The sequence below is a fragment of the Equus caballus genome, chromosome 8 (genome assembly GCF_041296265.1).
Source record: "Equus caballus isolate H_3958 breed thoroughbred chromosome 8, TB-T2T, whole genome shotgun sequence".
Taxonomy (NCBI): domain Eukaryota; kingdom Metazoa; phylum Chordata; class Mammalia; order Perissodactyla; family Equidae; genus Equus; species Equus caballus.
This window is the reverse complement of record NC_091691.1, coordinates 47,631,309-47,657,851: the sequence shown is the minus strand read 5'-3', so window position 1 is coordinate 47,657,851 and position 26,543 is coordinate 47,631,309. Positions and strand designations below refer to the sequence as shown.

At 41.9% G+C, this 26,543-nt stretch overlaps 1 long non-coding RNA gene across 1 annotated transcript in view; it reads right to left on the bottom strand.

Annotated features, from left to right (window-relative positions):
* The window catches only part of LOC138915257 (uncharacterized), a 74,768-nt gene extending 51,603 nt beyond the window's left edge, over window positions 1–23,165 (bottom strand). The window contains exon 1 of the long non-coding RNA XR_011420946.1: window positions 22,928–23,165. This is a non-coding gene — a long non-coding RNA (uncharacterized lncRNA). The remainder of the gene's footprint in view (window positions 1–22,927) is intronic.
* Window positions 23,166–26,543: the final 3,378 nt, after the last annotated feature.

Here is a 26,543-nt window from a genome sequence, read left to right as displayed (position 1 = left end):
GATCCATCATGCCTTAACCTGTTCTTTGTCACCACTGTTGTTTTAGTGTCAAGGTAAAAGAATGTCCACAGACCTGATATGATATTCATCATCCTAATCAAGTCATGTGAACAAACAAAATGAGACTGTGGCAATCAAAGATCTCAGAAAGAATGTTTAGAAGAACTGAGAGATTGCATGTCTCATGAAAGGAAACAATGCAGAGGTTGTAACATTTTAATTCAAAAGTTATAGATCCATTGCCTAAAATGTAGAAGTGGCAGGCTCATTTGTCATCATTCAGCCTTTATCATTTATCACTTTATCAAAAAATAAAGTGAAGTAGGGGCCGGCCTGGTGGCGCAGCGGTTAAGTGTGCACATTCTGCTTTGGTGGCCCAGGGTTCGCCAGTTCGGATCCTGGGTGCGGACACGGCACCGCTTGTCACGCCTGCTGTGGTAGGCCCCCCACATATAAAGTAGAGGAAGATGGGCACAGATGTTGGCTCAGGGCTAGTCTTCCTCGGCAAAAAGAGGAGGATTGGCAGCAGTTAGCTCAAGGTTAGTCTTCCGCAAAAAAATTAAAAATTAAAAAAATAAATAGAGTGAAGTAACATAAAATGTTTCCCCCAAAGGGGCATGCTTTAGTCCCATATTTAGAATGCCAAACAAAAGGAGTCATTTGCAAACTAAAGCTAAGATTCCGTTAGGAAACTTTCTTTGGGTGGTGAGGAAGTCATTTATTCACCAGAGATTCAGTGGCATCATACAAGACAGAGGTAAAAGTCTTACAGACCACTTGGTACAATCTCCTATTTTAGAATCACAAAGTGGTTTTTCAACAGCATCCCGTTTCCTTGAATATCATTTCTCCCTCTGCTGTTTGACCTCATTTGACCTCTGGCCCATTCATGCTTTTCTTCCTTTCTCATTCCCTCTGAGTCTCATTCACCCCCATCTGCCTGGACTCCCACAGCACGCATTTCAGCATGGCCCTAACCAGCAAACCAGGTCACCTTACAGTCCTGACCTGCCCTATCCCCCATCCCAACCCCCCAGCTCTGGGCCAGCCTCACGTCCTCAAAGACCTCTTGGAGATTTCTCAGGACATCTCCTCCCCAGCTAACATCTTCACTCTAACCCTTTCACCAACTGCCAGCAGCAAGTCACACAGCTCTGGGCACTCACTGCCCTCCAGGGCCATGCTATATGACCTCAGGGGGCTCCAGGGCCACTCACTGGTTCTTTAATTCACCTCGTACGGGATGCTTGGTTGCAGTCCGCACTTACAGAATCTTCAAATCATGGCATTTTCTAAGTACTTAGAAACCCAGAGTCCAGCAAACCCAATCCTTTATTTTATAAATAAGAAAATGGAAGAAAGCTCAAGACAGGAAGTTACACAGTTAATGCTAAAGGTCTGACAATAATCCAGAAAAGGGAAACTCTAACTCCTCGTCCCACTTAAATGAACCTGTGCCCTGACCCCTCAAAGCCGTGGGTTTTCATTTCAACACCTATTGCACCAACAATAAATGAATCATCCAGTAAAAACTCCCCTAATTTTCCCAATCTCTAACCCAACATGGTGGAGCCAAAAGAATACAGCCTTGGTGCCAGAAAGACCTGGATCCAATCTCAGCTCTGTCCTTTACTATCCACGTGACTGTGGGGAAGTTACTAAACCCATTTCAGGCTAAATGTCTTCACCTGTTAAACAGCAACAATCGACTAGAAATCCACCCAGGAGGGTTCGTGTGATGGTGAGGATACAATGGCCAGAAGGTAGATGGTCAATGATGGCGGTTATTTTCACACGCCCCTCTCCGCCTCCTTAAGGTATCCTTATCTTCACCCACACCCTCCTCCTTCCCACCAGCATCCCTCAGCAGACAGGGTTTTCATCTTCTTTTCAAAGTGCATCCCTCTTCCTCAGATTATGAATCTGTGTTCTTCCCTGGGCTCCAAGCCATCAGCGGACAGTTCTCTCCAGCACCTTATACTCCTTCTCTGTGGACTGCTTCCCTTCTGGCTTCTCAGCTGCTCAAGAGTCCCCTGGCTTGAAAACGCCCTGGACGGAGAGGTTGCAGCAGAGTGGTTCCACCTGGGGAGCAGGGCGACAGTAAGCGACAGGTTCTGGGCATGATGGATCTTTAACACCACGAGGGAATTTTGACCTGCCTTCTTCCACCACATTGGAAAAAATTCACATTATTGAATAGCAAAGATCTAGCTCTCTTATTCCTTTTATTACCAATTTCTTGGAGAACAGTGGGGTGGGTAATACGCCTGTATATGACATTTTATCATTACTCATTCACTCTTTAACACCTAACTGGCTTGTTATAACACAGATTTTTGGGTTTCAGCCCTAAATTTTTGATTAAGTCTGGATTAGGGCTGAGAATTTTATTTCTAACAACTCTCCAGGTGATGTTGACGTCCTTGTCCAGGGACACTGTGAGAGCCACTGCTCCAGAGCCTTGCAACTCAAGGTATGGGCTGTGAACCAGCTGCTTCATTCTCATCGGGGAGTTGCCACAGATGCAGAACAGAGTCCCCATCCCAGACCTACTGACCTAGAGTCTGCACCGAACAAGACCAATGCAATGCCTGCGCACATTCAAGTTTGAGAAGCACTGCTCTAGTCAACGGTTCTCAATCCTGAATAAACGTTAAAGTCACTGGGAAGTTTTTTTAAAATACTAATTCCTGGACCCCACCCCTGAGACTCTGATTTAGTTGGACCGGAGTGGGGCCTCAAAGATCAGTATTTCTAAATACAGCGGAATCTTGTTAAAGCACAGACTTGGGTTGAGTAGGTCCGAGCTGGGGCTAAGGGTCTGCATTTCTAAGATCTCTCAGGTGATGCTGCTGTCATGGTCTGGGGATCACACATTATGTGGCCATCCATTCTAGAAAGGGCCCTTAATGCCCTCCTAGTCCCCAGATTCAACCATCTTTTTTCAATCCTCATCCATCTTCATCTCCCTACAGCTGTTATCCATTCTTCCTGCTTTGCAACACTGGTTCTCAGCCTTGACTGCAAATCGCTATCACCTGGCGAGCTTTACAGACTGCTGATTCTCGGGCCCCATGCCCAGGGATGCGGAGGAAATCAGTACGGGTGCAGCCCGGGAAGCCGAACGCCTGCATCTCCACAGATGACTCTAATGAGAGCAAAGTTTAAGAAGCACTGATTTAAAACCACTGCTTGCCACATTCCTGAGATACCTCACTCTTCTATATTTTCTCCTACTTCTTGATCACTTCTTGGCATCCGTCGCTTACTACTTTTTCTATCACTCTGCTGGTTTTATCCATCACTACTACAAACATGACTCTTGTATCTGTATCTGAAAGCTTGACATCTAACTAAGCTCCCCACCCGGCCTCTGTTGACTTCCAGGTTTGGATTAACGTGTCTGCTGCATGGCTTTTCAAGCCCATTTCCACTCACAGCTGCTTCCTGGCTTCCTGGGCTTTCACAGCTACTACAATAGCCTCCAAAATGTCTCTGCTTCTCACCTCTTTCCCCGACTCAGTTTACACACCTTGACAGTGGAGCCAATTCCTTACTCCCACTCCACGGCGTCTATTAACATGTCACTGAAGTAGCACTCTCAGGGGCCAACCACAGGAGTACTACAATGAACTATTTCATAAAATAATATCCACACATGCACATGCCCAGCCTGCTTTAGCTGGTACATTTCTTTTCTTTATAGTACTTCTCATCTTCTAACTTTATACAATTTATTATGTTTACTGTTAAGTATCTGTCACCCACCGTTAGAGTAGATGCTACATGAGCACAGAGATTTCTGTCTATTTTATTCTCTGATTTGTCTCAAGAGCCCAGAAGAGCACCTGGAACTCAATCATTATTGGTTGAATGAATTAATAAATTTCAACCATAGTCAGCCATGTAGATATCAGCTAATTATTCATAAATTAGGTAAGTCCTGCTACCAGAGTTAGGAGCGCCCTGGCAGGATTCCCTCAAGCCCTTCTCCTCCCTGGGGCCAGCTCTGGGCTTCAGGAGCCGGGAGGGCGAATAGAGTGGGAAGAAGAGGTCGGGGAGGAGAGGGGGTAGGGGCGGAGAACAGGCGTCAGACAAGACTGTCCCTGTGTTGAGTTTTGCAGGCCTTGGTTTGGTTTGTCCTGTCGCGTATGTTTAGAAGATGTGCGGATCCCTTGCCCGGTCACTGTTCAGCCCTGATGCAAACTGCTGAGAGTTACAAGCGACAAGGCTAATGCACTGGCTGAGGAGGAATCCACAGGCAAAAGCGACTTCTTCAGGGCCTCCCAGTACCAGGGACGCGGCAAGCCATCTTTCTTCTCTGAGATTAACCTGGCCCAGAGCCACAGTAAACACCCAATCTTCCTTACAGGGAGGAAAGATTAAATATCTGATTAAAATTTTTGGCTGCTAATTTATTGAACTTGGATGGATGAACCGTTTGGAAGTCACGTGACTTTCCCTGTGTGTCTGCTGTTATTCCACAGAAAGAGGTCAGCGGCTCCGTGTGGGCGTGAGGGGGCTGGGAGGCCAAGGGGTGCTCTCTCAGGCCATCTTTGGAAACGGGGGCCAGTTCTTTCCCAGTTAGCTCGGGAATGCCCACCGCGACTGCGGCAGTTTCTGTTTCCGCCTCTGACTCTGTTCTTGTTGCTTTGTAGACGGTTCATTTCAGCCCTCCCCCGTCTATTGTTCTGAGCCACCCAGCAAAATGATGTCATGGGCAGCTTAAAAGTATACAGGAAGTCTTCAAAACTGAATGACTTCAATATACTTTGTTCCGTGGACTCTTGCTGCCGGCTCTCCATGGAAACCACACCCCGCAGACCTCAGGGAGGCGGCCATAGGATCAAATCATAGGCTCAGAGCGTCTCTCCTCTCCTCACCTCCGCCATCCCATTCTCTCCCCCGCCCCCGGGCCAGCGCGCCCACCGCTCACCTCCAGCCCAGGGCCTTGGACAGAGGCCAGCGCCAGAGGAGGGAAGGGAAGCTCAGAGAAAGGAAAGCCAGAGGAATAGGAGGGCAGAGGGAGTTTCCTCAGAAATACAGAGGCGCAGGACTCTCAGGACAACCAAAGGTCACCCTTATTGGCCCTTCCCGACAGAGTCAGTCAGTTTGGCAGAGCTGCCAGTCATGGCAATGTCTCCAGAGAAGACGCACTGATAGAAACCATATGGGACTTGTCTCAACTTGCAAAGTGCAGCAAGAGAGCTTCATTGAGACTGCTGCCCAGTGACACACTCTGAGTAAAGTTAAGCAGGAGACAGTTTATAACAGGATCATAATAACAAATACATGTACAGGGCTTTACAGTTTACACAGCAGGCGTTTACAGTTTATATATATGCATATATTACCATGAGTCCATCTCAAAAAGCCCCATTTTACCAAGGGGGATCAAAAACCTAAAGCAGAGAACTTTTTGATTTACCCGGGGTCACCCAGCTGTCAAGGGTGGAATTGGGGCTCAAGTCCAAATCCCACATACTTCCCAGCATTCCACTCTGTGCTCAAATTGGAGTCCTAGCTTCCTTTCTTCATTCCTATTCTTTATAGAAATTGCCCCAAACTAGTCTTTGTCCAGCTATCTAGTTTGTATTATTATCCCATCTAATGGAACTACTGGAACTTTCCTTTGCCTCCCATAAATGACACAGAGTTTGTGGCTGGCCCCATGCCTGTGCCCGGCTGTGTCTGCTCAACCCTCCAAGGCTTTGGAGATAACTAATTTCACATGTCCACAGCCTGGCCCTTGCAATGGGGATGGGCATTGCCTTGTCATTATTGCATAAACCCAGGACACTGTAGCTCGGTGATCCTAGTATTGAGGTAAGAAAACGTACCCAGAACCAGGTGGATGACTTTCTAAAGGCATTTTCCACAAACACGGAAGGCAGGAAGTCTTAACCTGAGGCCCACAGACAGAATTTAGGGGGTCTATTGAAACAAGATGGGGGAAAATTACATCTTTATTTTCATTACCTTTAATTGATAATAAACATTTCCTCCAATTATGAATGTAGGCAACACACCACATTAGTATTACAGTATCTGTGACTTTGTCACCAATAGAAAGCACAAAATTTTTCAAATCACATTTCAGTTGTAGCACTTATCTCGAAATACCATTCATGCTCATCAGCGCTTGGAATTATGACAATTATTAGACTGCTGCTAAGTCTTATTATTTGTTGCATTATTAAAGAAGCACGTGTATTTTAATGTCACAAATTTATTTTTTAGACATTTTGATCATGCAGGCTCCTAACTACATGGAAGGAACCCAACTCCCTTTCAAGATCCTTATCTCTACCTGGCCCTAATTATTTCTTGAAGTCTCTGGGGATGTTTTACACACCCTTGTGAATCAGTCTAGATTGAGTCTTGACTACTTCCCCTGCAGCCTGACACAGGGATCCAGGCCTCTCTTTACTGCAGACTTTGCTGCCCCATGCCACCATGGCTATAGCCGCTGCACATTCCTGCTGATCTCTGTGCCCCATGATTGAGGATCAACTCGTGGGGACGAGTATCAATCCTCTGGGCACTTGGCTACTCAGCCATTGGCTGTAAAATGAGAAGAGCACCCACCCACCCCAAGCTCTCACTGCTAGAGGACATCACAGGGCAGCCTGGGCTCAGAAATACCAGCAGGCTGGCTCATGAAGCAGCACCTTCTCTTAACACACATAGCATTTCCCACTCCAGCATGTGCAGAGCCCTCCAGAGCAGCGAGGTAGGGACAGGTTCAAGAAAAACCAAGCTGGCCATACTTAGAACTGCGCCTTCTCCAACTGCAGCTTAATCTGGCTCATCCCTGAGTCAGATTCACCATGCCTGACACTCCTTTCCTAATGCTCACTCCTCTCTTAGAAGGGTTCGAAGACACTCCCCTGCAATCTGAGCTCTGCTGCCCTGCCCTGCCCTGCCCTCCCCATTTTGTTCTCCAGGCAAACCTACAAACCTCAGGACCCCTTTCAAGGGCCCATTTTGACTTCTATTACTGGGAGCCTCCTCAGCCCCCAGAAAAAGCCAAGATACAGTTGACTGGAGGGTGGAGGGAAAAGGATTACCCTAACTACCCTCCTGACCTCTACATGTGGTAGAATTGGTCTCCTTCAGACACTCTTGAGGAAACCAAGTTGTGTCAGGCTGCGAGATCTCCTGCTCTAGCTTTCTGGACTCCCAGCACAATCTTGGCACTATGGTGAGATGGAAAGAACTTGGACTTTGAGGGTTAGCGTAACCTCCGCTCCAGCAGCAGCTTTGACTCTGACTAACTAACTCGGGTGAGATCTCTCTGAGCCTACTCTCTTATATGGAGATGGAAAATATCACACTCACGTTTAGGATTGTTTTGAGGCTCAAATGCCATACTTAATAGACAGCACCTAGTACAGTGCCTTGCACGTAGTTGGCAACTGATACATCTTAATTCTTATTTTAAATATTACTTTTTTAAAATTTATGCTTAGGTGTACCAGTTGGGTGTAAGAAGCATTGAGGAGAGGTTTCTAGCATTTCATAAGAAGCTTATTCCTTGGAAAAATATTTCTTTGCTATCCATTAAGTCCTAAAAAAAGAAGTATAAGCAATATGAAATTGCTAATATTATGAAATAACAACAGACATATTACTGACTAACCTGCTGGGTAAAATTAAATTATACTATTTGATAATAGTATATAGTAAAAAGAAAAAGGAAAAAGAGGCAGGGAAGAGAATTTACATTATTCATGTACCTATATGTGCCAAGCAATATGCCAACTTTTTTTGCTGTATTCTCTAATGATCACATTATAGTGAGGACACCGAGGGTCTCTAGATGAGATCTCTAGAAAATAATGTCATTCTTTCTTCTTATCTCACCTTCCTGTGTGTGTCCAAGACTCAGACTTAATTATCCATTTCCTACATAAATCCAGTTCCATGCCCCACAGTTCCATGCCTCACCAGCTTTATTCCAGACACGACTACCCCGGCTTCCTTGGAGAGATGAGTGTGGACTGTTCTTCCCTGGCTTCCCACCTAAGACCAGCAGAATCCCTGAGCCTGTGCCCGACTGAGAAGCAACACTGCTGTACACAAAGGCATGCAGAGACCTGCTGTCCTTATCACTTTTGCTTCCCTTCCAGTAATTTCCAAGGCAGCTTTCAATGTGACCTGCTTTGATTGGGAACCACTGGAAATTCTGAGTAACGTTCTACTTAAATCTAACAAAACCCCACTTCTAACAGAACTGAGAAGGAAGAGTGGGCAGGAGGACTGATGGAAAGGGGAATCTCCCTTCTGTAGCTCCAGATAATTTGATTCCGTGGCCTTCAGAGTCTGAAAAAGAAAATCGGGTTGATTCATAAACAACCAGGGACTAAAATACTTCTCGTTTCCTTTTATTGTACTTCTGGGAACCAACCAATTATGTTCAGAACTCTGGGCGATTGGAAGGGGGTTTGGATTTTGTTTTTTTCTTAAAGCTGATTCAGGAACCATAGCAAGTTTTCTGGGCTCTTCATTTTGTCATTTTTGTCTAATTTTCGTCACTCAGTCATAAAGGAATAGAAGAGGCTCATCTCAAAAGAAGGAAGCCAGTCAGGGACCAAGGCTGCCAGGTCAAACACAAAACACAAGCACAAGAGCTGAATTCCCACGGGTCACCACTGGATCCATTGCCGGAAGAGAACCCGCACAGCGAGAGGAAGGAGGGAGGCTGGAGACGCTGCTCCACTGCAAGGCTTAGTATTTCATCTCTAAGGGCTGAAGTGTGCCTTGTGCTTCAACTGAAAGGACCGTGACTTTGAGATATTAAACAAAGCAACCCTGAAATAAATAGAGAAGGGAACCAGCAGTTGGTGCAGTCTTAATACCTTACACCTCTATAACATTCCCAGTGTTCAAACATCTTCATAAACATTATATATTTTGATTGATTCCACATCATAATCCAAATAGGATTAGCCCCACTTCTAATGGTTTTGTGGCTGAAAATCTGCCAGCACTGATGTTCTTTTGAGAAAATAAAAAAGTAGATAGTCTGAAAACAATGAGGGAAAGACTTTGGACCACCCGTCCCATAAAAGAGAAACTTTCCCACTGCGTGCTACAGGTTCAGAAAAATGCTCTCTACCATCATCCTTCTACAGCACGTGCACACAAGTATTGGAGAGTACCTGTTTTCTTGAGGAAGATTAGCCATGATTTAACTGCTGCCAATCCTCCTCTTTTTGCTGAAGAAGACTGGCCCTTAGCTAACATCCGTGCCCATCTTCCTCCACTTTATACGTGGGATGCCTACCACAGCATGGCTTGCCAAACGGTGCCATGTCCGCACCCAGAATCCAAACCGGCGAACCCCAGGCCGTCGAAGCGGAACGTGCGAACTTAACCACTGCGCCACCAGGCCAGCTGGGAAGTTTTTTTATTTGACCTTTTTTAAGTGTGCATTCAAACCCCAATTTTAGTGATCCTATCTGGAGAGAAAATGGGTTTGACTACATGCTCCATAGGTAGACTATTTTGGCATTGCCTAAGCCGCCATGTGTAACATCATCCCTGTGATAGAGTGTGCCTGGAAGTCTAGACAACCAACTTGCATATTTGTAAATTATTAAGAGTCGACATGGGTCTCTCCTGCGAGGCAAAAGACCAAGTATCTAGCCTTCCTGTGCTTGCAGCTTTACATGACGCAAATAACCTCTGGATAGTGCTCGTCACATAGGGAAGAAAAGCAACTTTCCTATTTGAAAACAAGGAATTGGATCGTTTTGCTTATAGTCCTTTTATTTCTTAAGATCTATGGCCCTTTCATCAAAGCATTTAACTCAAACAGTCTTGTAGGTGAACTCAAACTCAAACTGGAAAAATGTGTATAGCATTTTTTTGACAGTCAAACCTCCACATGGATTTCGCACTGACATTTGGGAGAACAGTGAAGTAAATCACAGTCTTTCTGTCTTGTTCTCATAAACTGTTGCTCATCCTAATAAAGTAACCCAAGCACCCACTGTGGGTGAGTCACAGAAGATGAAAGCTTGCTGCCTCCAGACTGATATAGAAAGAGGACTGGTCATTGATCTTATAGAAATGTTCATTTCTAAGTGCATTTTTTTTGATACTCCTCCTTTGCTTTGATGTTTCCTAGGTTACCACAAACTGAACCCACACGCGTTATTTGTACCTTCTTCATGCCTTGGATTGAAATGCTTTGCTATCGTAGATTCCTAAGTAGCCTCCTAGCTCCCTGAGATAAGCATCTGTTCCTTCCTCCTCCTTCTATCCTCTACAATACTCAACTAAAGCGCCTCGCCTGCAGCAGGGACATCAAAATGGTTGAACTAAATTGGCCTGATTTCTTCATTATTCGGCTGACTCTTTAGCTTTTGCTAAATGTTACTTAGTTCTAGTTGGGAGCCAAAGCACTGAGAAGATTTTACCGACAACTAAAAATAATACTAAAAGTAACGAGTCCTGGCCCAGAAGAGATTGTGTCTATGTCAAATTAAGAACAGATGAGAAATGTTAAAATGTCCATTAGAGTGCTGGAAAATGCTCCGATTCTTTATTTCCATCATGAACCACGGATCCCATTTGGAGTTCATCTGCAACTTGAAGTTTGCGTAAGAAAGGCTTTCACTGCAAAGCGTCACAGTCATTTTGCAAATTCAAAATATCCAGGCAAATTGTTTATTTGTATTTGTATTTGTAAATATTTTTTCCCAACTCACTTTTAATAACATAGTCTCATTCTTTTACTTATGTATTTTTCTTTTTTTTGAGGAAGATTAGCCCTGAGCTAATATCTGCCACCAATCCTCCTGTTTTTGCTGAGGAAGACTGGCCCTGAACTAACATTTGTGCCCGTCTTCCTCTATTTTATATGTGGAATGCCTGCCACAGCATGGCTTTACAAGCGGTGTGTAGGTCCACACCCAGGATCTGAGCCAGCAAACCCTGGGCCACCAAAGTGGAGCATGTGAACTTAACTGCTACACCACTGGGCTGGCCCCAGCATGGTCGCATTCTTAATAAAGCTTTGACTTGGGGATTTTTGGTGGTATAGATGGTGTAGGAAATAGAAGGTGTAGGAAAATACAGAAAGTTGTAATTATCCCTGAAAATAAGAGAAATGATGCACATAGAGGATATGCAGCTTGTTTAATATCTCCAGGGTGCCTGTGAGGAGGCTCGACCGAGTGCTTAGGGAACTTTGGCTACAGGGTTTCAGCAGCTGGTTTTTCATCTAATACATTTTCAATAAAGGGATGCCTGCCAATCTGTCATCAAATCTCCCGAAATTTTGACAGGGTCTCCAGGATGATTTTGATGCCTCAGAGGAAAGCTCACTTGCCTTTTACAGAATCCACTCTCAGTGAAACGCTGTGAGAAAGCCACAAGCTCCACATATAAAACACGAGAGCTCCCTCTACAGCGGTGACCAGCAAAGGTGCCCTCTAGCCAGCTACCCCATTCTGAGACCAGATGGAAGGCAACAAACAAAATAAAAACAAAAACAAAACAGAAGGAAGCTCTGTCGGCTTCCTTTCATGAGTGCACAATAGGGTGGGAATGAGGAGGTGGAGCTCCACTGTTTGCCCAGCAGAGGAGAGGAGTGATGAAAGAGAAGTGATTGCGTAAGAGAATGTAATGCATATAAGCAGATTATTGCCTGTACTCTGTGTAAAGTTTTCCTGTAATAACAATGACCAATTTAGTTCATTTCAAGTTATTCAAATCCTTGTGTTCTTGTTTGTTTTTTGTTTTTAAGGTGGGAAAGGAACAGCAGAAGGGATGTCACAAAGAGGAGGAGGGAGAAAATTATAAACCAACATGCAGCAAGCTGGGCTTCCCAGCCCCACTGCAGAGGCACGCCCCACCACATTCCTCTGGGTGTGATCGACTGGCCAGATGAAGAGCTTCAAGGTCATCAAAGGAAGGAGAAATGAGGAGTTGCCTGAATCTGTGTTGATTGGTGCATTGCACAGAGCAGGGATGAAACATAAAACTCAAAGGAAAGGGCAAAGCAGATGAGGAATTATATTCCTGAAGGAACCGTGCAGCTCGAGAGCTGTGAAATGTCATTGGCAGGTAGCCCATTACCCTTAAGAAAATGTGAAGTATGTGCACTGCAGACAAAAGGGACCCACTGTAAACACGGCTCCATGACTCTTTCAAGCGCGTGTGTATTTACCCTTCAGAGACGACGGGTCACCCTCCTTACACTGAAAGAAGGAAATGTCTCTAACACCTTACAGTCTTGAGTGCATACCACATACCACCAAGCTCCAACACGGCTGCTAGCGGGCACAGCGGGCACTGAAAGGTAACCCACTCAGCAGAAGCATTCGTGTGGGTAATAAGTTCTGATGACTTCCAAAGGTTAATTTATGTCCTTTCCCCAAAAGTCAGAGTGTATTCTTCTATTTAAAAGGTAAATATATTATTAGAATCAGATTCTTTTTTTAACCTTCAAGTCAGAAATGAAAAGTGGGTGAGAACTTTCTACCCACCCCCCATACCTGCTCCCCATCTACACAGAGACAATCTGAAGTGCTAACAGTGTTTAAAGACTTTAACAGATTTTCCTAGAAAAATAAGGATTGGGCATGGACAGAGACAAGATTCTGGAATATGTTTGAGACAAGATAATCTTCTACAGCACTCTTTATTGGGAAAGAGAGAGAGGAGGGAGGAAGAAAGAAAAGTAACAGAGGATTAAAAAGCAAATGGGTGGCTGGTGACTAGATGCATGAGATCTGGTACACCCACACGGCTGAACGCTCTTCAGCAGCCTAAAGAGGAAGTAATACTCACGCACGCCACAGTGTGGATGGACCTCAGAAACATCGTGCCAAGCCAGAGAAGCTGGCACCAAACACCCACATAGTCTATGATTCCATTTAAATGAAATGTCCTGCGAAGGTAAACCTATAAAGACAGCAGAAGGGATGTCACAAAGAGGAGGAGGGAGAAAATTATAAACCAACATGCAGCAAGCTGGGCATGTAAAATCGTGTTGGCCTGAGGCTGGGGATTAACTGTAAATGGGAATGAAGGATCTTAGTGGGGTGATGAGAATGTTCTAAAATTAGATGATGGTGATGGTTCACAATTTGGTAAATTTACTAAAAATCATTGAATTGTATACTTTGAATGGGTGAATCTTATAGTATTTTAAATTATACTACAGTAAAATTGCCTCTTAAATGAAGTGAATGGATGATTTGGTGGAGGCAGCAACCAATTTAATTTTATAAGATTTTAAGGGAAGAAGATTTAAAAAAATGAAAATATGTGACTGCCCCCTTAAACTCCCGTGGCTAGGTCTGTACCTAATCCGACTAATAACAACACTTTTTTTTCTTGACTAAAGTACTTCACATGGCCCACTCCAAGTCGGAGTTATTTGTGTATGTATCTATCTCTCCCCTAAACTGGCAGATCTTGAAGAGAGCACTTCTTTTGTATTTATTTTCTACCATCCTCAGATTCATGCACAGTACCTTTCACAGAGTAGACAGTTAATGAATATTTCCTGATTTGAAGACATGATCTTTAGGAAAGGAAACAGAGCTTAAATGGGACAAGAGAAAAATGAAGTATCCAAAGTAGTTAGATATTATCCAGTAGATACATTTTCTCTAGAAAACCAGCTTCCAAATAAAGGCCTATTAAAAAGAGAGCATTTTTAGAGAGAACCTAAGTCCTTGAGGGAAGGAAGAGAAGTCTAGGTAAAAATGAAATACTAGAAACAAAAACTTCTCTGTTAATGTATCACAGTATTATCCTTCCATTTTTATAAAGATTTTTTTCGTTCTACCACCACCAGTCTCACACACACAGACTCACGTCGGAAACCACGTGTAGGAGCAGACGGCAATGGTACGCGCTGAGAAGCGCTCTAAGTCATGAGGTCTGCTACAGAAGGCAGCTGTGAGGTGTTGGGGCTGGTAGTGATGGACTGATGGCGGAGGCCGCTTCAGCAAATCATGAGAACAGGACATTGTCAACAGATGTCTGCATGGGGGGACACAACTTCAATTGATCAATGTTTATCAATGAATAAAATACAGTCCTCAGTGCCTGGCATTTTACTGCAGAGACAGCTCAGCCAAGACATGACTCCTCTATCTCATAAAGGATGCCTCTGGAACCAAAGCCACCAACTAAAATGGTTAACCAAGAGTTTCTATTAGCCATGTGGTTGGTCTGATCTCTTGGACAAAGCTTGGTTAAGACTGTAAGAGTCAGGAGTTACTCCAAGGGGCAGAGTCCATGCATTCACCTGTGTCAGCAGCAGTACCTAGGACGAAGGCTCACATAGAGAAATAACCAAGTAAACAACTGTCAAATCTAAGTTTAAAAAGCAAATAAAGGAAGGAAGGAGGGATGGAAGAAAGGAAGAAGTGAGGGAAGGAGAGAGGGAAGGAAGGAAGGAGGGAAGGAGAGAAGGAAGGAAGGAAAGAAGGAAGGAAGGAAGGCAGGCAGGCAGGCAATAACCCTTGAAAGCAGAAAAATAATGATTAAAGGGGTAGAAAAATAGCATCAATTCAAGGAGTTACAGTTGGTTAACTGGTATGGGGGGCTGTGGAAGCTAAGAGATGACAACTGTTCTTATTATGAAGAAATGTTGAATAATTATTCTAATTATCTAAGAGCAGATAAACAAAGAAAATGCACTTCAATTGCAAAAAGAGGGACTTCAATTAGCCATAAGGCAGGCTTGCCAATAAGGGTAACTTAGCAGGTGCCCAAGAGAGCTCACAGGACCATTCACCCCTACAGATATCTGAGAAGGCAATTGTTACTAAGAAAAGTTGGGGTAAATAAAGACTGTCCAAGGCAAGAAGGTGAACCAAGAACTACTTCTGCTCCCTTCCTGATCTCCGATTTTATTCAATTTTCTATCGCTTATCCTCTAAATGTGCTTGTAATAACCTGCCCTCTTGCTAGCACCTTCTTGTAAATGAGATGCCTATCTGGGTTTATCCCAGCTAAATAAACTGAATTCAATAAAACCCATCCTGGGTTATCCTCCAGGAGAGTTATTACTCCACTAACATGCTACTGTTGCTACTGTTACCTAATGCTTTAACCTCTCCTTTAGGCTTGAGTTATGCTACGTTGTTGTATATCTAAGATAAGAGGCTGTCTGGAGTCTGTTCAATGTTATCGCATAACACACAGTGACTTTTTTATTGAAGGCACTCCATGAGTACCTCTACACTGATGCAGGCTTTATTGAAACTAATTCAGAGACTCTGTGTGAGTGTGTGTGTGTGTGTGTGCATATGTGTACACACTCATATATACGTATATATTTAAGAATATATATATGTGTACTTTTTAAAAGATAAATGCTGAGCTAAAAACAAAGTCATGCTGTTACTCTCCACGGTTAGCTGATAATCTGCATTAATCTGTCAGACCAATATACCCTGTGTTATATTAACCTAGCTTAAAGCTTAAGTGAGGACACTAGTCTCTTAAACATACACCAGCACAGTGAGAGCTTGCTGTCTCCCCAGGCTGACCAATCCAGCCTCTGCCCAATTTCCACCACTTCAGATCCTTGAAGATGCAGCACTTCCCAGCCATGAGGTGCCCAGACTGCTAGGCCTTCATAGGGGTAAAAATGCAGTGTTCTGACAGGGTATCGATGTTTCAAAAAGTCCAATGGAAATTTTTCATTTCCTACAAAGGCTGAAATGGGCAAGCAGTCTGCCTTGTTTAGTTTTCAATTTTATCAATTCCTTGAATAATCCTGGTTATCTCATGCTTATCGGAAGCTCTGGTTGACATCATACACGATTTTAATGAATCAATTATTGGAGGAAATTAATTATTCCTTGAAACTATGGTTTGATAGGAGAAAAATATTTCAAAATATGGAAGCCAAAAAAGAAAAAATACCTAAGTTCCCTGGTGGTAAAAAGGTTTGGGATTCCTACATGAAAACAACACAAAGGAACAAGAGAATGTTGACCTGGGAATCATCATTTGTTAAATGAAGGCAACCCCGGACATTTCATGAAACAAAGCCTAACTGAAAAAGAAAAAGTAAAAATACAGGTCATACTTCTTCCACTTCCTGCTCCATGATTCAGACCTCAGATTCACCAAGAATTTGTAAAATTCTACAACGATTTCTTTACCACATAGACCCAGATTTCTGAGAATATTCTACGTCTCTCTCTCCTGACCATCTTCTTACATCCATTCAGAGAAAACAACTTTTAGGGAAAAAATTGTGCAATAAAGAGGTGGAAGATTAGTGTTGGCATTTTTGTGCTTCCAACCAGAGGCAAAGATAGGAAAAATTTCTTAGCTTTTACTATGTGGGAACTCTGGTTTTAGTTATCCCATTAGTTCTGAGTACTAAGGAAACAAATAATTGATGTGGGAAAAGACGCCACCTAAATAAAGCAAAATTGTCATAGGAGAATGCCAGCTAGAAACTGAAATTGGACCAGTCACCCTCTGAAAAGTTGACTTCTAAGCTATAGATCAAATTTTAAAAATGTGACTATCACATGACATAAGGAGGTTGATTGAAAACAGGAAAATCCACACATTTTATGTGGTATATCCATAGAATGGAAGATTACTTGACCATTAAAAGGAATGAAATACCAACATGCTACAAAAGGGATGAATATTGGAAACATTGTGCTAAGTAAAAGAAACCAGGTGCAGAAGATCACATATTTATGATTCTACTTATATAAAGTATTCAGAAAAGGTAGATCTATAGAGACAGAAATTAGAATCATGGCTGCCTGGGGTTAGGGATGGGTGGGAATGGGGAGTGACTGCCAGTGGGCACAAGGGGTATTTCTGGGGTGATGCAAATGTTCTACCACTGGATTGTGGTAATGGTTGCAGAACTCTTTGAATTTACTGAAAATCAATGAGTTGTATATTTAAAACGGGTGAGTTTTATGGTATATAAGTTACACCTCAATGAAGCTGTTAAAAAAGTTAAAAAATCCTATGACATGTTCACTGCTGCATCCTCAGCACCCAGCACAGTTCCTGCCGCATAGTAGGTGCTGAATACATATTTACTAAAGAAGTGGATGAATAAGCGAATAGAGTAATAATCAAAGAGTTACCACAAAAACAATTTTGTGACTTACAGAAAGACCTGTGCATGCATGTTGAAAAGATTCATCATATTCCAGGCAAAGAAAACTTAGGAAGCCTAAACCTAGGCATTCTGGCTTTTAAAAAAAAGTAGTGTATTGAAGAAGCATTGCTATAAGAATTCAGGGAAAAGACAAACGTTTACAAAGGGTAGCCTAATATTTCTTCTATGCAACAGTAAATATCAGAAGAGAGTAGAAAAACATATATAAAATTTTAAAGGGAAAAGAGTGACCTCCAAACATTTTCTTCCTCAGCGGACTTGTCCTTCAGTTGGGAAAGATATTTTCAAATGTGTGAGGCTTTTAAAGATATGCATCAACTATATTCCCCTCTTGAAAATGTTATTTTTAATGTTATACCAGACAGGATAGGCTAACTGAAGTTACTAACAACCCCAAAACATCAGTAGCTTAAAACAATACAGGTTATTCTTTGATCACTCTTAGTACCTGTGGGTCAGGGAGGGGGTGGGGATGATCTGCTGATTGCTGTTATTCACAGATCCAGGCTGATGGAGAAGCCCATCTTGAACTTCCCCACAGGGGAAGAGAGCTCTGGAGAGTTTTCACTGGCAAGCCCATTCACAACTCACTGGCTAGAGCTAGACACATGGCCTCACCCACCAAAAAGGGAGCTAGAAACTGCACCTCTACTGTGTGTCCAGAAGAACTCTGTTGGGGTGAAAAGAGGAAGATGGACTGGTTAAGGACCCCAGGACTGGAAGAACAACATCCAGGCAGAGCATCTTACAACCAATCCCTCTTCCACCCAACAAAAGAAGGCGACACAAATCCTGCATTTCCTGACTCACAAACTAAAATAGAAGGTAGTCCAGGTAGGTTCATTCCTCCCCCAGATGGAATAGGAGTCCCACAACTACAGCAAGCAAGGCTAACAGCTCGAGCAAGGGGTCCAGCAGGAGCCCTGCTGACAATAAGCAATCAAGGCAGTTCAATCCTTCCATACCATGCCTGAGACTCCCTTCTCCTACAAAGGGGCATTGGGCAGATGGGCAGCCAGCAAGGACGTCCTACCACAACAATGCTCAGTGGGAAACCTATTCATCTTCATGGGCCAGAGACTCCCTTCCCCGCCTTGAGGTGCCCAGCACTCAGCCTGTGGAAGCACCTTCTGCCTCTTTAGGCAACACCTGCAGGGACCAGTGGTAGCCCCAGTAACAACAGATCAACCAAGAAAACCAAAATAGTACCACAAAGCTCTGGAAATTACATTGTCATTGGAACCACAGCCCACAAAGTAGGCCAGGACCTGCTTGCTAAACCTAAAGAGGGTGACTCTCCAAATTAAAGATTTAAGTAAGACCCAGAGTTTCTTGATATAATAGCCAAAATGTCCAGGATGCAATAAAAAATCACCAGTCACACCAAGAACCAGGAGAAACACAAGTCGAATGAGAAAAGAAAACTATGCTAACACTAAGTTGAATAAGATGTTAGAATGATCTGACAAGGATTTGAAAGCATCCATCATAAAAATGCTTCTAAACATAATTACAAATTCTCTTGAAACAAATAAAAGAATAGAAAATCTCAACAAAGAAATTTTCTATTATAATAAAGAATCAAATGGGAATTATAGAACTGAAAAAAATACATAACTGAAATTAAAAACTTACTGGATGAGCTCAATAGTAGAGTAGAGACGACAGAGCATAAAGCTGGTGAACTTGAGGACAGATCAACAGAATGTACCGATCTGAACAAAAGAGAGAAAATAGACTGAAAAAAATGAACGACTCCAGAACTTGCAGGAACACAACAATAGACTCAGCTTTCCTATCACTGAGTTCCCAGAAAGAAAGCAGAAAGAGAGTGTGCTCAAAGGGTATTCAAAGAAATAATGGCTGAAAAATTCACAAATCTGGTGAAAGTCATATACCTACAGATTCAAGAAAACAAGCAAACTACAAATAGGATAAACCCAAAAAAAATCATACCAAAACACACCATAATTAAATGTCTGGAAACTAAAGACAAGGAAAAAACTCATGAAAGCAGCCAGAGAAACAACATCTTACCTATAGAGGGAAAAAAACATTTGCATAACAGTGAATTTCTCACCTGGAACCAAAGAAGCGAAAAGGAAGTGACACATTTTTCAAGTGCTGAAAGGAAAGAACTGCCAATCATGAATTCTATATTTCATTTCTTCAAGCATGAGGCAGAAATAAAGACATTCCCACATGAAGACCAACCAATAGAATCTGTCCTTAGCAGGCCCACCCTTGAAGAACGGATAAAGGACGTTCTTCAAACAGAAAGGAAATGATGAAAGAAGGAAACTTGGAGTATCATAAAAGAAGAAAGAGCAATAGAAATCTGAACAGAAATATGGATACATGCAGACTATCCTTCTCCTCGTGAGTTTTATAAATCACATTTGATGATTGAAACAGAAATTATAGTACCATATGATATTTAAGATAGTTAAAAGTGGACAAGGTAAAGGAACCCAAATGAACATAAGATTTCCACACTTCACCAGAAATAGTAAAATACTGACACTAGAATGTGCAAGCCACATATGTATATTGTAATACCCAGAGCAACCACTAAGAACATGAAACAAAGAGATATCCTAAAAACATTATAAATAAATCAAAATGGAATCCTAAAAAATTGTGTAAGTAACCGATAGAAAGGCAAAAAAAGAGAACAGAGGAACAAGAAACAAGGGAACAAACAGAAAACAGGTAACAAATGGCAGACTTAAGTCTTGGCATATGAATAATTACCTTAAACGTAAATGGTGTAAATACACCAACCAAAAGGTAAAGAGTGAATATAACTACACGTGCAGTTACCGTAGGACCCTCCAATTGCAGTCTTGGGCATTTATCCCAGAGAAGTGAAAACAGTTCACACAAAAACCTCCACAGATGTTCATAGGAGCTTTATTTGTAATAGCCAAAAACTGAAAACAACCCAGATGACATTTCAACGGGTGAATCATTCAGCAAACTGTCATGCATCTATACCGTGGACTACTACTCGGCAAAAAAGGGGAGCAAACTATTGATACATGCAACAACTTGGATGAATCTCAAGGGAGTTATACTGAGTGAAAAAACCTGATCCCAAAAGGCTACACACTGTATAATTTTATTTATATAACATTTCTGAAGTGACAAAATTATAGAAATGGGAAAATATACATGACTTTTATTAGATAACCAAACCTTTAAATACTGAGTGTTTGATAATATTAAGAAATTAATTTTTTAGTTGTGATAATGTCTTTAAGGGTTTTTTTTAAGTCCTGATATTTAGGAATACATATTGAAATATTTATGAATGAACTATGATACCTGAAATTTGCTTCGAAACAATATGGGGAGTGGATGGGAGAGTGGAATATGCCTAACTGGCCATGAATTCATGGTTGTTGGGGCTAGAAATGGAAACGTGGACCCCTGACTTTATCTTCAAAGCCAGTAATGCTGCATTTGTCTGACCATTTTTCTGTAGTCACAACTACTTCTCACACTGAACAAAGACAAAAATGTTTTTCTGCTTTTTAGGGACCCAAAGTAATTAGATTTTCCCCACCTGGATAATCTAAGAAAAGTTTCCCATCTCAAAGTTTTTACCTTTATCATGGTTTCAAAATCCCTTTGGTGATGTAAGGTAACATGTTTATAGGTACCCAGGATTAGGATGTGGACATCTGCGGGAGGGGGCATTATTCTGACGACCATAGCAGGATTCTTATTCATGTATAGACAGAGAAATGAAATATAATATCAAATATGGCATAAATATTATGGAAAGTCTAATAGTAGACTATAATGACAAAAGAGGTTAGTTAGTCTATTACAAATGCCATTTTGAATCAGTGGGGAAACAACTGCTTATTCAATACTTATTATGGCGATAACTGGATTATAACTGGAAATTAATTAAATTGGATACTAACCTCACATAGTACAATAAAATTAATTCCAGATGGATCAAAGATTTAAATGTAAAAAAAATGAAACCATAAAAAACTAATATAAACAATGGAGGAACTTTATATATTCTCTAAGTGAGGAAACCATAAAAGAATATATTGACAAATCCAACCACATAAAATTTTAAAAATCTGTGTGGTAACACAATACCATAAGAAAAATCAAAACACAAACCATGAACTATATTTTTTAAGATTGCAACTCATTTAATTGCATAAGGTTAATTTCCTTAATATATAAAGAGCCCCTGAAAATCAATAAAAAAGAACTACCCATCAGAAAAATCAACAAACGTTATGTATAAATAGTTCACAGAATAAAATTCAAATGTCTCTTAAACACATGAAAATATGTTCAACCTCACTCAAAAGCAGAGAAACGAAAAAGTGCTCTAAGATACCATTTTTTACCTAGCGGTAACAATGATAAACAAATCTCATAACACACTTTATTAACAGGGTCTGAGTACACAGTACTGGAGTAAATGTTAACTGTTAAAAACTCCATGAAGAGTAATTTGCAGCACCTACTAAGACTAAAAATGCACATACATTTTGATAAAGCAATTTTATTTCTACAACACTGCAAAGTACATGTGGACAAAATAGAATGTGTACAGGGATATTCATTCAGTATTATTTGTTAAAGCAAAATATTGCACAGAAACAAAATGTCCCCTAATAGGTCTGTGTTTGATAATGATAACCCTTACATTAAATACTCTGGAAAATCTCTTCACCCCTCAAAAAGAACACGGTAGCTTCTATGTACTGTTACAGATAGATCACCCGGATAAATGTTAACTTAAAAAATGCAGAATAGCATACATGGAATGCTAACATTTGTGTTAATTTACAGACCAGCTTTGAAGGCCAAGTAAGAATAATTTTTAAATTATATGTCTCTTTCTTTTTGCCTTAAATCACCAAAAGTTGGTTACAAATACATTTCTGATGCTAAATATTATTGTTATAAATCATCTTTTAGGCATGGTAATAGAATACCAAGTGTAAGCCAGCAGAATTTGTGTGGGTAGCTCCCCCTTTCCTTTCCACCTTTCCCTAGCAAATGTTCTGGGAAATGAGGCACTTTTTTCCCTGAATTAAGTGTGCTTCACTGTGACATCATTCTTTCTTCCTTCACCCGATACTCCCAACTTGACCCAGAACCCAAACTACATTCTTTTCCCATTGAAACTTAAAGTTTCAAGAAATTGATATTTTAGCACAAAAAGAGCCTTCAATCTAAAGGTTAATTTTCTTAAGTTCCCTACATGTTTTTGCAAAATCGTTTGGCAAAGTGTCTGGAACGGTTATAGGTTACCCTACCTGCCTTGGTTTTCAGAGACACTGTGTAGGATGTGTAACTGGAAAGAGAGACGGCCTCCTGCCGTTTATGGGCTTGTTTTCGAAACCTATTTTCCAGAATAATTGTTGACTTCTCGGTACTTATTCTTTTCCTTCGCTTATTAGATATCCTGCATTAGAATGTGACTCAGCAAAGTAATACAGCTACAGTCTGTCTCTCACCCCTGATCTGGTTCATCCTCAAATCCTCGTCTACCAGGAAATGTGACCGTTACAGTGAAAGTCCTGGAACACAGATAAGGAATGACACTCTTCCCGCAGGCGTAGGCTTTATACCAGGGCAACCCATGCATTTTGCTATTTGGCTTTATTTTCCATATCATTCACAACAGACACCAGTCTTTGTGACTGTTGAGCAAGTGACACACTTCTGCCCACTGCATCCTGGTATCAGAGTCACCAAGGAAAACCCAATGCAGTGAAGCACTGGGTGGAACATTTTACTCACATAGAGAAGTCATAGCAAGATCAGCTTCAGCAGTGGGTGTCAGTCTCCGATGGCCAGAAGGTCCCTCCCAGCAGCAATTGGCCTGCACATACCCTTGCCTCAGAATGAGGAACCTCATGTCCTCCCCACAGGGGACAGATATAATAGTGGGCCAGGTGCCACTGGACACACACACAGACAGAAGAAAGGAGTACACATTGAGTCTGAAAGAGAGATTCCCACATGTGGGCATGCCAGCTCAGCACAAGCTGTGAGGGCTCTTTTATCTCCTAACGTCAGGGAGTGTTCCAGGCCCAAGGCCCATTGTTACGTGGCTGTGTGGGGCTCAAAAGTCTACATCCACGAGACTGCCTTTCCCGACAGTGACCCTGTAACTCCTTCTCTGGAAAGGGCCCCGTACACAGACCACGTCAATTTCTAAGATTCTCCTCCTCTAGCCATAGGTGTGGGTTGATGGCTAACCCAGTCTGGACTAATCAGTCCTTACTCCAAATTTTTGTCCTCCTGCTACGTGGAGAAGCTCATTTGCGGTAGGCAAGAATTAAGGCAACAATGTGGAGACAAGCAGAAACAAGACTGGCGCGAGAGGCCTGGGGGCCTTGAAGTCTGCTGAACTCTCGGCCTCCCTGTGTCTTTTTCTTTCCCATAGTCATGTAAAATATTCCAATAATCTTCCCCTAAATTACTCATTTTGCCTAAGCTAATAGGTGGAGTTGGGTTTCTCTGAGTTTCAACCAAATCAGCCCAGACTAGTGCACACTGCCCCCATGAACATATCCGCCTGCCCCAGCCTACCTTCTACCTAAATGTGAGCTCTGGGCAGGAATCCTTGGTGCCACCACTTACAAGCTGTGTGAACTTAGATAGCTGTTTAGCCACTTTTGACTCAATTTACTCATCTGTGTTGTGGAGGTAATAATAGAATTCACCTCAAAGGATTCTTATGAGCTGTCAGTGAGTGAATGAATGAAACTTGCTTATAACAGTGTCTGAAACCTAGTAAGTGCTCAAAAAAGTAACTATTATCATTACCATATATCATTACACTCATGTATATCATCATACGTAAAATAGAACCATATAATCTCATAACATGTTTAGAACAATGATGAAAGCAAAGCTTTCTGTGTGCTTGTTATATGCCAGACATAGTGCTGATTTATCTCATTTGATGCTTCACAAAACCTGTGAGGTGGGAAGTATTATTAACCCCACATTACTAAAAATGAAATTACATAATTTTCCCAAAGCCATACAGCCAGAAATTGGCAGGATCAGTAATTGGAGTCATGCCTTTTTGCTTCAAAACCTATGTTCCTCGTTTTTTCTTTAAATTTTTTTGGAGTGTGTCTATGAAGGTTTAAAATTTAAGGAAAATGTATGAAACCTAGATGTTCTGTTAAATGGATTTTCACAAAGTACGCATCCTGTAACCATCACCCAGGCAAAGAAACAGAACATTGCCAGCATGCCAGATGCCCCCTTAGTGCCTTCTCTCAGTCTGTCTCTTGCCCTCTTCCCCAAGGCAAGCCACTCGTGGTGACTTGTGCTATGTTAAGGTAGCTAAGCCAGAACTACACTTTCTAGGATTCTAGATTTGGGTTTGGTCACGAGAGAAATTTGCTCAGGATTTGGAAGGCAGGAATAAAACAGCAGCCATTCTGCTATGAAGGTCACTGGAAGGCACCAGGGGCTGTTCCACTGACACCAGTCTTTTGGCTCCTCTTGTTGGCATGGGACATCAGCCAGGCCTGCAGCTCCTTCAGCTCCCACCAACCTGCTCCTTCAGCCTCTCCTAGCCCTGGGTCGTGTGTGTGTGCAGCTCTGTGGCAAAGGGTGAGAGAAAGACACAGGCAACGATTTGTCCTGATGGGCTCCAGGTTGTCCTAGATGGTTCTAGTGTGTCTGCACAGGATTCAGTCTGTCCTTATTCTCCCCCACTTGTCATCCAGCTTTCCCTCCTGGCTGCAAGTCCTACAAACTTACAGCCACTCAGGCCCACCCCCTAATGCAGGGACAACATCCTCCCATTGATTCCCCCACCAGCCCTCGCAATCACAGAAGATCCAGTCCCTGTAATGAATCCCTTAATCCATGGCAGTCTGAGCAGTTCTGCTTCCCCAGTTGGATCCTGGCTGGTACATCTCTCCTCGTTTCTATCATTACAGTTTGCTTTGCCTGTTTTTGAACTTTATATAGTGGGATCATACAATATGAATTCTTCTGTGTCTGGCTTTTTTAATTCGATAGAATGTCTAGGGGATTCATTCACGTTGTAACACGTAGCTGTAGTGTATTCCTTTTCACGACCCTTCCATATGTAGCATGAATATATCACAATTTATCCATCTTAGTGTTGACTGTCAGTTGGGATGTTTCTAGTTTGGGTTTATGGTGAATAATGCTACTAATAGGCAGTGTGTACGGCAAGCATTTCTGCTGAGTATGTAACTAGGAGTGGAATTGCTTGACCATAGGGTATTCATTCATTTAACTTTAACAAAAAATACTGTTTCCTAAAGTGTTTGTGCCTGCTTATGCACCCACCTAAAACCTATCCATTTCAATTTGAATGTCTAAATTTTTATAGTATACACATACTCTCTTCTTCTCTTTTTCTCATCCTCTCCCCCTACTACCATTTAGTTTTTAATTTCTGTAGTTTTATACAAGACAAGACTTAGCCTTGGGTTACTTCTTGCTGAAGCTTTAACACTTTGTAAATAAAATCGGATTTTTTTTTTTAAGATTTTATTTTTTTCCTTTTTCTCCCCAAAGCCCCCCAGTACATATCCGTATGTTCTTCCTTGTGGATCCCTCCAGCCGCGGCATGTGGGACGCTGCCCCAGCGTGGCCCGACGAGCAGTGCCATGTCTGCGCCCAGGACCCGAACCAACGAAACACTGGGCCGCCCGCAGCGGAGTGCGCGAACTTAACCACTCGGCCACAGGGCCAGCCCCTAAAATCAGATTTTTTAAAAAAATATACTACCAATAGTGTATGTGTTTCAAATATCTTATCCCACTCAGTGGCTTGCCTTTGTGCTCTTGAGTACTCAGAAGTTCTTCGTTTTAAAGTAATTCAATTAATCAATCTTTCATCAACAGTTAGAACTTTGGTATTCTGTTTAATAAATCTTTCTCTAGCCTTGAGGACATGAAGAGATTGTCCTACATCGTATTCTGGAAGTGAATTGTTTTGCCTTTCACATAGAGATCTGTAAGTTACAAATTGATTTTCATGTCTAATATGAGGCAGGGATTCAATTTCAGTTATTCCAAATGGTTATCAAGTTGATCTAGCAGCATTTACTGAAGAGACCATCTTTTCAAAAACTATCATAAATGAATAAATCTGTTCCTTGTATCCTGCTCCATTTATTTATCTCTCTTGACGCCATTACCATGTTGTATAAATTACTCTGGCTTTGTAATATGTTTTGATATCCAGCACAATGAGTTCTCCTACTTGTTCATCGTCTTCAAGAGCAACTTGGCTGTTTTTGGTCTTTCCACCTACATTTGAAAAACAGCTAATCAATTTTCACCCAAAGAAAATCTGTAAGAATTTTTGACTAAGATTGGATTGAGAAAAAAATACCTTTAGAATACTGAGT